The following is an 11961-nucleotide window of genomic DNA, read 5'->3' on the forward strand; positions in this document are numbered from 1 at the left end:
AAATTCGTCTGGCAGATCCCCTTAAGTCTAGGTTTTACCTACCAGGTCTTGTCCCACTTTTTATTTTGCCTCGTGCAAATATTTGTGACCTTTTGTCCTTTACTTGTATTTCGTAAGTATCCCCTACCTTTTGTATGGGAGGTCTTACACTTCTAGCTTACCTTCCGTGAGTCCCCTTTGTGCCTTTCACATAAAGATTGTTATCCCCAGCTGCTTACCTTTTGTAAATCTCCTCGGTCTTTTGCTCGAGCATTTCTATTCTTGAACCTGCTTACCTTTTGTAAGTGACTTTTGCCCTTCGTTTGGAAATCTTCTCTTGCAAAGAAGTCGTTACTATCTTTTGTATGAGAAGATTATCCTTTCAAGTTTTCTTCTTAACTCTCTGTTAAGAAGTTTCTCATTACCTTTTGTATGAGAAATACCTTCCATTTTTCTTCTTAATCCTCTGTTAAGAAGTTTCTCATTACCTTTCGTATGAGAAATCCCTTCCAATTTTCTTCTTAACCCTCTGTTAAGAAGTTTCTCATTACCTTTTGTATGAGAAATACCTTCCATTTTTCTTCTTAACCCTCTGTTAAGAAGTTTCTCATTACCTTTTGTATGAGAAATATGTTCCATTTTTCTTCTTAACCCTCTGTTAAGAATGTTAGACGGTGTGGCTAGTGATCGAGAGGGGGGGTGAATAGATCACCTCTTTAAAAAATTAACGGATTTAACGTTTAATCAGAGTTTTCAAAAACAGCGGAAAAAGCAGTCCCGAATCGACTTCCGTCTATTCTGAACTGCTACTAGAAAGCCGGACACGCAAGTGCAGTTGCTGGATTTTAATGAGAATGACAGAAATAATACACACAGAATTTTAACAGATTGAATGCGCTTATCCTCAAATACTATTTCCAATGAACACAATCGAGTTAACCGTTTTGTCAAACAGTTGGTGTGTGAGTGTTTGATGCTAAACAGCAATGATGTATGACTAAAGGTTTTGTTATCACTGCTGTCCAGAAATATAATCAATCACCACACACTAACAGAATTTGCAAAACAGTATTGAAACGTAAAGAAGATTAAGGTAAAAGTAAGATACGCAGAGATTTGTTAAGGAAGTTCCCCACGTCGTCCTCGCGTGTGGGTACGTCTCCCTCTCAATTTCAAATGAAATTGAGAACTTTGATTATCAATTATTGCCGAATCCGTTGATACAAGGTTTTGATACAAAGACAGAATTTCTAAACTCCAAGAACCTCTTCTTGTATAAACCTTCACTTGATCTGAGCTCGATCAAGATTTTCCTGCACAAAGTTGCAAACAATTCACCGGTTCCACGACCTGCTTGCGAAATCCCCCGATCTCCAAACGCAACGCTGCGGCTGAATCTGTTCTGCAAATGTGACTCCCAAACCCTCAAGAACACACCAGTTCTTGAAGGACAAACCAGTAGGTTTTTCCTAGAAACCCCCTTCAATCTTCGACTCAGCTAGATCCTCGATCGTTCCACTGCAACCCACAGCTAGATCCTTGATCACACCACTGAACGTTATCTCAATGCTTCTTTGATCCAAAGAACAAGAATTGTTATGTGTAAATGTTCTTGAAAGAAGAGTGATTGAGAAGATGAAGAAGATGAAGTCTCTTTCAGGTTTCTATGTGCTCACTGACAATTGCTCAAACACTTCTTTGATCTTGTGTTCAATTGTCTTTTTGCTCACTGAATTCGTCACCTTAACCTGCTGTTGAAACCTGTATTTATATCCTAAGAAAACAGTTGCTGTTATCACTTAAAACAACTCTGTGTATTGATACATAGAAGTGTGTATCGATGCATACTGTAAGTTGTATAGATTTTTGGTGAAATTAATCAGTCATGTATCGATGCAGGAATCATGTGTATCGATGCATGCGAATTTTGCACTAATGTGTATCGATGCCCAATGCGTATGTATCGATGCACAGGCTGACTCAAGTAGTCATGTATCGATGCAGGTGTCGTGTGTATCGATGCACAGAGTTTTTGGCCTTCCATGTATTGATGCATGGTTCGTATGTATCGATGCATACTGAACAAGAATTGTTTGTGATTAATCATATGCTACATGTATCGATGCAAAGGGTCATGTATTGATACATACTGACATAAAATGCATTTTAATTGTTATTTTAAAGGAATTTTTCAATGTAGGCTTATATGTGTGGTTATGCAACAATAGAATGGGATGAATTACAAAGTAAGAACACAAATATATCATGTAATGCAATGCACAACCAATTTGGATGATGATCACACAATTTGCTATCATTAAAAGTTAATTCAAGTTAAAGAATTCTTTCACAAACTCCCCCTTTTTGATGATGGCAAATTCTTGGCAAGATGTGTGATACTCCCCCTGAGTTTGTGCATATCTGCGTTTTCTCCCCCTTTGTCAACATCAAAAAGAGGAAGACACATAGTTATCAAGCAGAAAGTGTAGCAGGGCATGGCAAAAATGGATAATAGGCTATCAATCACAAAGAAAGAAGCTGCAAGTTAAAGAATCATTCACAAAGAATCATTCAAACAGTAAGGGCAATAACAAGTAGAGGTAAACAGAAATTGAAAAGCATTTTAAGTGTGCGAACAAGTTTAAGAGTTACATAAGCGAAACTATATAATGTGCAACAAAATAAAACATGAGCAATATGAAATGAAATGCAGTGAGATGAAAAGGTGGTTGGTTAATTTGGATTGTTGCCACCACAGGACTCCTCATCATGTCTGTCAGGATCTCGGTAGCTTGGCGGAGGCGGAGGAGGAGGCATTGTGTCTGGATTTTGGCCCATGAAGGAGTATCGCCGAAATCGATTCTGAACTTCAGTGCTTCTAAAGCTGTCCATAATCCCAGGGTTTTCACGGCAATCATCCATAAAGCCGGACATTTCGTTGTAGAAAACCTGATACCATTTAACCAAGTCTTGGTGCCAAGCGTGTTGATTATGATACATCCGTGTATGCTCATCATGCCAGTCCCGATGCTCGTTGTGCCATTCAGTTTGTTGGACATGCCAGTACCGTGCTTCTTCATGGCGTTCTTTGTTGACGATTTCCATCTGTTGAAGCATGTGAGTGATGTCAGCATTTTGTGTTGAGGCTGAAGTACCACCGGCGAATGGAGGGGCTGTAGATTCAGGTACGTAGTTGGAGGGAGACCACCTTCGTGGCACCCACTCACCCCAACCAGTATTGGCCTCAGCTTGAGGCACATCTGTTTCAGGCGCATCCTGCATTTCTTCATCAGGCTGTTCTTCAGCAACATGGATGCGTTCAGAAGGCACGTCAAAGTTATAAATTCTGGTTTTGGATTTTCTTTCAAAAAAGTAGAAGCACTTGCGGTCTTTGTCCCATCGATATCCCATATGCGATAGAGTGGCAGAATCAAATTCTTGAGCTGCAGATGGAGATAGGAGAGGCACAATAGGCAATGTAACTTTCCAAAACTTGAGAATTTTCATTACTTGAGAGGCATACCCTAGCGCCACAGTTTTGGAGCTGTCTCGCACATAAAATAGACGTTTTACAAAGTAGTTCGCCCAATTTAAGTGAATCTTATTTTGCAGAATGTAGAGAAGATGTATGCTAGGCCTATCCAACCGAGAGTGGCCACTGTTGGTTGGACGCAGAATGTGAGTAATGATCCAGTGCAGAATGCGCGGAGTTTGTTTGATCATACCTGACGTGACGTGTTCGTCCTCACTCAACGGTCTATCAATCTTTAGGATAGAAGTTGTAAAGTCCTTCAGGTCAAATTCAGGATCAAAATGCAGGTCATGCCAGGACTTGAAAGCCATCGACGGAAGCGGCATTTGAAACACTGTTTCCCAATTACTGGCTTCAAAGGTATATGTTCTGACTCCGATAGAACACCGGAACATATAGCCTGTACCAGTTTGTAAACCAGCATAAAAGGCCCGGATGAAATCCTCATGATAGTCATCTTTTGTAGATAGAAAGGACCCAAGTCTTTGTGCATGTAGCAGTTCAACTACTTCATTTAGGTGCAGATGAACAGCATCTGTTTTATCAAAGATATGAGGTTTCATTACCAACCTGGCTTTGAAGGATTCCTCAAATTCAGCAGCAATGGCAGGATGAAGAATGTCTAAGGCGTTTGAAGGAACATCTGGTGATTGCTGAGAAGTACCGGCTGCTTCCTTTCCCTTTCCTTTTCCTTTGGCTCTGGCTGGAATAGTGCGTGGAGGCATGGTGATATGAGATTTAGGGTTTTACCAAGTTTGTGAGAGAGTGAAGATGAGAAGGATTAGGGTTAGCCACTGGTTTTGGGGTTTTTGAGGGCAGATGAGATGAAGTAATGAGATAAGAGATGATATGATTGGTTGATGTGTCGATGCATGAGAGAGAAAAGAAATGCATTTAATTCAGATGACAGCAGTAAGTATCGATGCAGAGAGTTATGCGTCGATGCCAAGTATTTCAAAATTGTCATATGTATCGATACATGCGATGGATGCGTCGATGCCTAGTGTTTACAATTGCCTTGTGTATCGATACATGCGATAGATGCATCGATGCATACTGAAGCAGTTTTTCAAAAAATTTAATTTCAGAGCATATGTATCGATGCAGGCTTCGTATGTGTCGATACCTACTGATGCTGAACTGGTTTTTTAATGAGTTTTAATGCAGTATGATTATGCAGTAGCACTATGTCATGATACTTTTGCTCAGGAATCAGATTGTTAATGAGCACACATTATAGACAGGAAGTATATTCAAGCAAACTTTACATCAACTGGAGTAAGCATATTTGTTCTAACAAACACAATCACTAATCAATAAGAAAATTGTAGAAAGGATTGATATTACCTCTGTTGGAGAGATTTTGTGAAGGATAATTGACATCTAAAACAGTGCTTGTCACACCCGGTGAGGCATAATATAATTAAGATGTAACATGCTTATGACATCAAATGAGATAGATCTAAGATTCCTAATTCACGACGTATGTTGAAGAAAGGTTCCGTTGCCAATGGTTTAGTGAAAATATCAGCAAGCTGATTTTTGGAGTCAACGTGCTCAAAGACAACGTCTTCTTTTTCAACATGATCGCGAAGGAAATGATGTCTAATCTCTATGTGTTTAGTGCGTGAGTGTAAAACAGGGTTTTTAGTAAGGTTTATGGCACTAGTGTTGTCACATTTGATAGGAATACATTTGAGTTGAATGTTGAAGTCTTGTAGTTGCTGCTTAAGCCATAAAATCTGAGCGCAACAACTACCGGCTGCAACGTATTCGGCCTCTGCAGTTGACAAAGCCACATAAACTTGCTTTTTGCTGTGCCAACTGACCAAGGAGTTTGAAAATAGGTGACACGTACCACTTGTACTTTTCCTATCTGATTTGCAGCCAGCAAAATCAGAATCGGAGTACCCTACTAGGCTACAATCACTTCCTTTAGAATACCAAAGCCCATATTTAGATGTTCCATGAAGATATCTAAATATGCGCTTCACCGCTTTTAGGTGCGATTCTTTAGGATTTGATTGATAGCGTGCACACATGCAAACACTAAACATGATGTCAGGTCTAGAAGCAGAAAGATACAAGAGAGATCTGATCATACCTCTGAATCTTTTGACATCTACACACTTACCGTGCTCATCCTTTTCTAGATTTCCGTTGGTAGGCATTGGGGTGTCGATTGATTTTGAGTCATTCATTCCAAAGCGCTTGAGTAGTTCTCTGCAGTATTTTGTTTGACATACTGCAGTACCTTCATCAAGTTGCTTTATTTGCAGTCCTAGGAAGTAGTTTAGCTCCCCCATTAGACTCATCTCAAATTCACCCTGCATAACTTTAGAAAATTCTTCGACCAAGTGTATGTTAGTTGAACCAAATATGATGTCGTCGACATAAACTTGAACTAAAAGAATGTGCTTCCCTTTGTGTTTAATAAAGAGAGTATTGTCCACTTTACCTCTTGAATATCCATGATCAATTAGGAATTTGCTAAGCCTTTCATACCAAACCCGAGGGGCTTGTTTAAGACCATACAAAGCTCTTTTTAATTTGTAAACATGATCTGGATTTTCAGCATTTTCAAAACCGGGAGGTTGTGAAACATATACTTCTTCATTTATGACACCATTAAGAAAGGCACTCTTTACGTCCATTTGGTAAAGCTTAAAATCCTTAGAACACGCATAGGCAAGCAAAAGACGTATAGCTTCGAGGCGAGCAACTGGAGCATAAGTTTCCTCATAGTCTATGCCCTCCTCTTGGTTATATCCTTGTGCTACTAAGCGTGCCTTGTTCCTAGTAATCACTCCGTTTTCATCAAGTTTGTTTCTAAAAACCCACTTAGTGCCTATGATATGATGATCTCGCGGACGAGGGACAAGTTCCCAAACGTCATTTCTTTTAAATTGATTAAGCTCTTCTTGCATGGCCATTAGCCAAAACTCATCAATCAAGGCCTCTTTGGCATTTTTAGGCTCAACTTGTGAAACAAACGCGAAGTGAGAACAAAAGTTACTTATCTTAGACCGGGTCATTACTCCCTTTGAAATGTCTCCCAAAATGTTGTCGATGGGATGGTCTTTTGAGGATCTCCAAGCTGTTGGAAGATCATTCACTTCAGCTGTCTTTTCTTCCTCAATTTCTTCATGACTTGTATCTTCCTCCTTCTCATGGGCAGCTGTTTTGGACTGATCAATTTCCTCAACAGCTTCCTTGAGTATGTCTTCTGTAGATACACCTGCGTCATCAAAAGAAATACCTTTTCCGACATTTTTCGGATAAGACTCATCAAAAGAAACATGAACCGACTCTTCAACAGTAAGTAACCGCTTATTATACACTCTATATGCTTTACTTGACATTGAGTAACCAAGAAAAATACCTTCATCCGCTTTTGCATCAAACTTCCCAATGTTTTCCTTACCGTTATTCAAAACAAAACATTTACAACCGAATACGTGAAGATGTGACAAGTTTGGTTTTCTTCCTTTCAAAAGTTCATAAGGAGTTTTGTTCAAAATAGGGCGAATTAAAATTCTGTTTAGGACATAACAGGCTGTGCTAACAGCATCAGCCCAAAAGTATTTTGGTAATCCACCCTCATTAAGCATTGTTCTTGCCAACTCCTCTAAAACACGATTTTTACGCTCCACAACGCCATTTTGTTGTGGAGTGCGAGGGGCTGAAAAGTTATGCTCAATGCCATACTTGTCACAAAACTTCTCAAAGTGATAATTTTGAAACTCACCACCATGATCGCTACGAATTGTAACTATTTTGGAATTCATTTTGTTTTGGGACAGATTTGTAAAATTTTTAAAAGCAGAAAAGGTTTCATCTTTGCTATGAAGGAATATAGTCCAAGTGAATCTAGAGTAGTCATCAACTATTACAAAGCCATAGTAGTTTCCACCTAGGCTCTTTGTCCTAGAAGGTCCAAAGAGGTCCATATGGAGAAGCTCAAGGGGTCGTGAAGTTGAAATTACATTTTTAGATTTAAAAGACACCCTTGTTTGCTTTCCCATTTGGCACGCGTCACATAGGTGGTCTTTTGAAAATTTTATTTTTGGTAGACCAACTACTAGATCCTTAGATACAACCTTGTTTAGCAAATCGAAGTTAACATGAGCTAAACGTCTATGCCAAAGCCAAGAATCATCATTCAAGGTGACTAGACATTTAGTGTTTGTTAACGGTACATCAAACAAGTCAAGCATATAGATGTTGTTTACTCTTACACCTTTAAACACAATGTTTTGTTCAGCATGTTCAATTATGCAGCAAGTTTTTGAAAACGAAACTTTATAGCCCATGTCGCATAGTTGACTTATGCTTAACAAGTTGTGTTTAAGTCCCTCAACTAAATGGACATTTGAAATAGTAGTGGTGGAGGGATTACATACACTACCTTTGCCGAGTATAGCTCCTTTGTTGTTGTCTCCATAAGTAACATATCCCTTTTTCTTCGCCTTGAAGTCTATAAAAAGCGATATGTCACCGGTCATGTGCCTTGAGCAGCCGCTGTCAAGAAACCACCTTCTATCTACGGAGGCAAGGCACTCATCCTACAACATCAAAAGAGAGAAGTTGGTCCCCAATTTTCATTGGGTCCAAGAGGGTAAGTGTTAACATGGTTGCCTTTTGGCTTCCATTGATAAATACCTTTAGGGACTAGAAATCTCCTAAATTTGCATTTTTCAATGGTATGGCCAGCATGACAACAATAATGACATAAACCATGATGATGTGTTTGTTGTTTCTTGTTCATTGAATCCTTTAGAATAAAAGAGTATTTTGCATATGGAGGATTCAATGACTTTTTAAACAACTTGGGGTCAACGGCATAAGTAATTTTAGGTTGTAGCGCTTTCTCTAATTTGGCCTTAAGAGTGTTTACCTCTTTTTGCCAAACATAACAAGCGTCACAATACCTAACTCTACTACATCCGTCAATGTCAATAGTTTTTGAATTTTCTGCAATGCTAGTTTTCAATGCTTCTAAATCAATTTCAGCTTTGTTTACTTTACCTTCCAAAAAAGAGAAGATATGTTTGTCGGAAGCAAGTCGTTTAAAAGCATCTACAGCTTCGTTATGCAGTTTTTCAAAAGCTATTTTTAATTCCAAAAAAGACATAGAGGAGAAGTTATTGAAGTAAGCTTGTTTTACCTTTTTGTCATTGCTTTTCTTCTTGTGGTAGGACTGAATTTTTGAGTGAGCCATAAGGCACAGATTTGCAGCTTCATCATCATCACTTGAGCTTTGTGTGTTTGATGACTCACTATCACTTTCCCATGCAATATACGCTCTCCTTTGCTTGCTGTGACCTTTTGGTGAGTCTTTTCTTTGGTCCTTATACTTCATAGGGCATTCCGTTTTAAAGTGTCCGGATTTACCACAATTAAAGCATGATCCTCTTCCTCTACTCTTCTTGTTTTCTTCTTGTTTCGAATTTATGGATTGTCTTCGAAACTTCATGAGATTTTTGTCGGAATGCTTGACTCCATTCTTTCGAATGAATCTATTGTATCTCCTTACAAACAGTCCCATTTCCTCATCATCCGAGTCTTTGTCACTACTTGAATCATTGTCGCTTTGCTCTTTTCGTGAGAACTTAGAGCTAGAAGCCACAAGAGCTATTGGCTTCTTCTCTCCCTCTTTGTCTCTTTTCTTTTCCTTCTCCTTCTTACTTTTATTCTCATATTTTTCAAGACTTTCCAAAGCTTGCTGATGTTCTTCCAGCTTTCCAAACAGTGTTGTAATCGTAAGTCTTGTAAGATCGTTGGCTTCCTTGATTGCTGTAACTTTAGGTTGCCACTCCCTGCTAAGACACCTGAGAATTTTATTAGTAGCAATTTCATTGGAAATAGGTTTTCCAAGAGCATTCAATCGGTTAGTTAGATGGGTGAATCTCTTTTGCATGTCGGAGATGGATTCTCCTTGTTTCATGCGAAAGAGCTCAAATTCCTAATTGAGTGTGTTAATGCGGGACTGTTTTACTTCAGTAGTACCCTCATGGACAACTTCTAAAGCGTCCCACATTTCTTTAGCAGTCGTGCAATGTGATACTCGATAATATTCATCAACACCAAGTGCTGAAATTAACATGTTTCGAGCTCTCCAATCACACGACCACTTTTTCTCATCTTTCTCATTCCAATCATCTTCTGGTTTAGGTACTATGGCGCCAGCCGCATTTGTCATTGTAATTTGAAACGGACCGTTTTCAATGGCAGCCCATACTAACCTATCCACAGAATTTATATGAACTCGCATGCAGTCTTTCCAGTAGCCATAATTTTCACCGTTGAAAATAGGCACTCTATTATACGCCCCCTTTGGTTCAGAATCCATACTGTTACAGGCAGCCACAGAGCACCAGCGAACCGGCGCTCTGATACCACTTGTTAGACGGTGTGGCTAGTGATCGAGAGGGGGGTGAATAGATCACCTCTTTAAAAAATTAACGGATTTAACGTTTAATCAGAGTTTTCAAAAACAGCGGAAAAAGCAGTCCCGAATCGACTTCCGTCTATTCTGAACTGCTACTAGAAAGCCGGACACGCAAGTGCAGTTGCTGGATTTTAATGAGAATGACAGAAATAATACACACAGAATTTTAACAGATTGAATGCGCTTATCCTCAAATACTATTTCCAATGAACACAATCGAGTTAACCGTTTTGTCAAACAGTTGGTGTGTGAGTGTTTGATGCTAAACAGCAATGATGTATGACTAAAGGTTTTGTTATCACTGCTGTCCAGAAATATAATCAATCACCACACACTAACAGAATTTGCAAAACAGTATTGAAACGTAAAGAAGATTAAGGTAAAAGTAAGATACGCAGAGATTTGTTAAGGAAGTTCCCCACGTCGTCCTCGCGTGTGGGTACGTCTCCCTCTCAATTTCAAATGAAATTGAGAACTTTGATTATCAATTATTGCCGAATCCGTTGATACAAGGTTTTGATACAAAGACAGAATTTATAAACTCCAAGAACCTCTTCTTGTATAAACCTTCACTTGATCTGAGCTCGATCAAGATTTTCCTGCACAAAGTTGCAAACAATTCACCGGTTCCACGACCTGCTTGCGAAATCCCCCGATCTCCAAACGCAACGCTGCGGCTGAATCTGTTCTGCAAATGTGACTCCCAAACCCTCAAGAACACACCAGTTCTTGAAGGACAAACCAGTAGGTTTTTCCTAGAAACCCCCTTCAATCTTCGACTCAGCTAGATCCTCGATCGTTCCACTGCAACCCACAGCTAGATCCTTGATCACACCACTGAACGTTATCTCAATGCTTCTTTGATCCAAAGAACAAGAATTGTTATGTGTAAATGTTCTTGAAAGAAGAGTGATTGAGAAGATGAAGAAGATGAAGTCTCTTTCAGGTTTCTATGTGCTCACTGACAATTGCTCAAACACTTCTTTGATCTTGTGTTCAATTGTCTTTTTGCTCACTGAATTCGTCACCTTAACCTGCTGTTGAAACCTGTATTTATATCCTAAGAAAACAGTTGCTGTTATCACTTAAAACAACTCTGTGTATTGATACATAGAAGTGTGTATCGATGCATACTGTAAGTTGTATAGATTTTTGGTGAAATTAATCAGTCATGTATCGATGCAGGAATCGTGTGTATCGATGCATGTGAATTTTGCACTAATGTGTATCGATGCCCAATGCGTATGTATCGATGCACAGGCTGACTCAAGTAGTCATGTATCGATGCAGGTGTCGTGTGTATCGATGCACAGAGTTTTTGGCCTTCCATGTATTGATGCATGGTTCGTATGTATCGATGCATACTGAACAAGAATTGTTTGTGATTAATCATATGCTACATGTATCGATGCAAAGGGTCATGTATTGATACATACTGACATAAAATGCATTTTAATTGTTATTTTAAAGGAATTTTTCAATGTAGGCTTATATGTGTGGTTATGCAACAATAGAATGGGATGAATTACAAAGTAAGAACACAAATATATCATGTAATGCAATGCACAACCAATTTGGATGATGATCACACAATTTGCTATCATTAAAAGTTAATTCAAGTTAAAGAATTCTTTCACAAAGAAGTTTCTCATTACCTTTTGTATGAGAAATACGTTCCATTTTTCTTCTTAACCCTCTATTAAGAAGTTTCTCATTACCTTTTGTATGAGAAATACGTTCCATTTTTCTTCTTAACCCTCTGTTGAGAAGTTTCTCATTACCTTTCGTACGAGAAATCCCTTCCAGTTTTCTTCTTAACCCTCTGTTAAGAAGTTTCTCATTACCTTTTGTATGAGAAATCCTTTCACCTTTCTTCTTAACCTTTTGTTAAGAAGCTCTAATTACCTTTTGTATGAGGGATCATATCCATCTTCATGCGCCTTCTTAACCTTTTGTTAAAAAGTCCTCACTACCTTTTGTGTGAGAATCCCCAGCAGAC

The sequence above is a fragment of the Lathyrus oleraceus genome, chromosome 4 (assembly GCF_024323335.1).
Source record: "Lathyrus oleraceus cultivar Zhongwan6 chromosome 4, CAAS_Psat_ZW6_1.0, whole genome shotgun sequence".
NCBI lineage: Eukaryota > Viridiplantae > Streptophyta > Magnoliopsida > Fabales > Fabaceae > Lathyrus > Lathyrus oleraceus.